The sequence below is a fragment of the Gavialis gangeticus genome, unplaced genomic scaffold, assembly GCF_001723915.1.
Source record: "Gavialis gangeticus isolate Ggan-Ray unplaced genomic scaffold, GavGan_comp1, whole genome shotgun sequence".
NCBI classification, from domain to species: Eukaryota; Metazoa; Chordata; order Crocodylia; family Gavialidae; genus Gavialis; species Gavialis gangeticus.
This window is the reverse complement of record NW_017729032.1, coordinates 162273595-162275804: the sequence shown is the minus strand read 5'-3', so window position 1 is coordinate 162275804 and position 2210 is coordinate 162273595.

The following is a 2210-nucleotide window of genomic DNA, read 5'->3' as shown; positions in this document are numbered from 1 at the left end:
GGAAACCAGTCAGTGAAAATGTAAATTGAGGTGTCAGGGGGAGAGGGGATGGGGAAGGGGGATGTAATGCATAAAAGTGGAGAGGTACCTAGGGAGTTAGATGTCAGGCAGTTTATAGTGTGTCATAAATCCAATAGGCCTGTGTGAAGTGGCTTGTACTTGCTTCGGATTCGAATTTGGCAGATTTGGGGGACAGTGATTCGATTTGGTGATTTGAATCCCTGTTCCAAATCAATTTGGCCAAATCTGATTCAGAGATTTGGCTGTCACTGAATTGGTCACCACCACCTCTGTTCACCAGCACTTCCATCCAGTGATAGAGGGTTTTGGTGCTGCACATGCTCCCCTTGAGTTGCACATGGCCACCAGCACATGGACTATACTGAGCCACAACAGTTCCAACCATTTTTTGATGCCCTTTTTCAGCCGCCTCACCAGTGCCTGCACCTCTGGTGAAAGTGGCTTGCCTCAGCCATGAAGATTGATCCGCTGGAACTTCTCCATTTGGTTCTCAAGCTCCTTGACTATGGGGATCACCTAGATAAGGAGGGCATTTCCAGTGCTGAGTGTCTTGGTGGCCTTGAGGAACAGCTTAAGGACCACCAAGATCTGGGAGTTGGTATCCCACACTGCTGTGTTAAGTGGGCCACTAATCCTAATCTCCCTGAGCCAGGCTATCTCATGAATGGCCTTCTGTTACTCAACCAGCCTTTCCAGCATCAGGTATGTGGAGTTCCACTGAGTCTCCACATCCTGCTTGATTTTGTGTTGTGAGATGCTCAGTTCTGCCTGTTTCTCCCGCACTATCTTGTCCCCTTTGATGCTGTGGTGGAAGTAGCCTGCCACCTTCCAGCATTTTGAAATCAGCTGGGTGGTAGTGTGGCACCACCACTGGGAGCCCTGTTCCCTGCAAGGCATCCCTGACGATGAGGTGGAACTTGTGTGCTACACAGCGGATGCCAACAAAGTTGACACCATGCACTGCCTTGACCATATTGGCCCTACTGCTGGTGACCATAAACCCATGGGCGAGCTTGCCCTGCCCAATAAAACACCCCTGCACCATGCGGTCCATGGCCACCGTGATCTCCCTTGCCATGTGGGACTTATCTATCACCTTTGCTTGAAGGAGAGCCCACCAACTCCCTGACTTATCACACCAGTGTCCTGTGAGGGAGAGCTAGGCATGATCTCCACCCCAGCTGCTCCAGGTATCCAAGGTGAAGTGCAGAGCTACCTGAAGACCTGCCTTGTGCAGCTTCTCCCTCAAGTACTCCCTGCATGCCTCATACAGAGAGGGCACAACTGTTCTGCTAAAGGTGGTGCACTTGGTAGGATGGGACCATGAGTGCCATGAGCTGCCTGAACCCTGGATGCTCAACTAAGAAGGGCTGGCCATCCAGAGCAAACATCTCCCCATTGCTCTGGGTGACTTCACTCGTCCTTCCAACATGCCTCACTTTGTCCGCAGCTTTCCTGCACTGCTGTAGGGTGGCCTGCTTCTGTTTTATAGGGACAGGGGTTTGGAGTGAGAGGGGGACTTCCCTTTGGGCATGCTTCCACTGGTGCCAAACTGAGGAGGAACGAAGGCAGGGGGGTGCTGCCTTCTGAGATGTAGCAGCATACCTATGATGGTGAAGTCTTTCACCTCCTTGCCCTAGCTGATCTGCTTTAAGCAGTGATGGTAGATAGCATACTTGGGATCATTTGCCACCTCAAAATGATCCCACACTACACTACCCCCGCTTTTTGGTTGAGGGTGGGTATCCTGCCTTACCCCCCTCCTCAGCAGGCAGAGGTACAACAACAGGGGAAGCTGAGCTGCCTGCCCCCACAACCTCCTTCAAGTTGCTTTCCAGAGAAGGAGACCTGCCTCTAGGGGAGCTTGGAGAGGTGTGGAGCACAAACTCAGATTCCCCTTTGTTCCCTAGAATTTCTTTTGCTAGGGCACTCAGGTTCCCAGCTTCCAGCTCCTCCTCTGGCAGTGGGATACTCATGCTGGGAGATGAAATTGGGGTGGAGGAGACTGTCATGCTGGTGGCTTTTTCTAGTGTTAGGAGAAGTGGTGCAGGTGCAGGGACAGGTACTGCTCCCACCTCTTTGCTCCCACTGGCAGGAGAAGACTCATTGCTTGCAGGAAAGAGGATGCATCTATGTTTTGGGTTGGGGAAGGGACTTGCAGCTCTCCCCCAACCCCCTCTAGCCCCTCT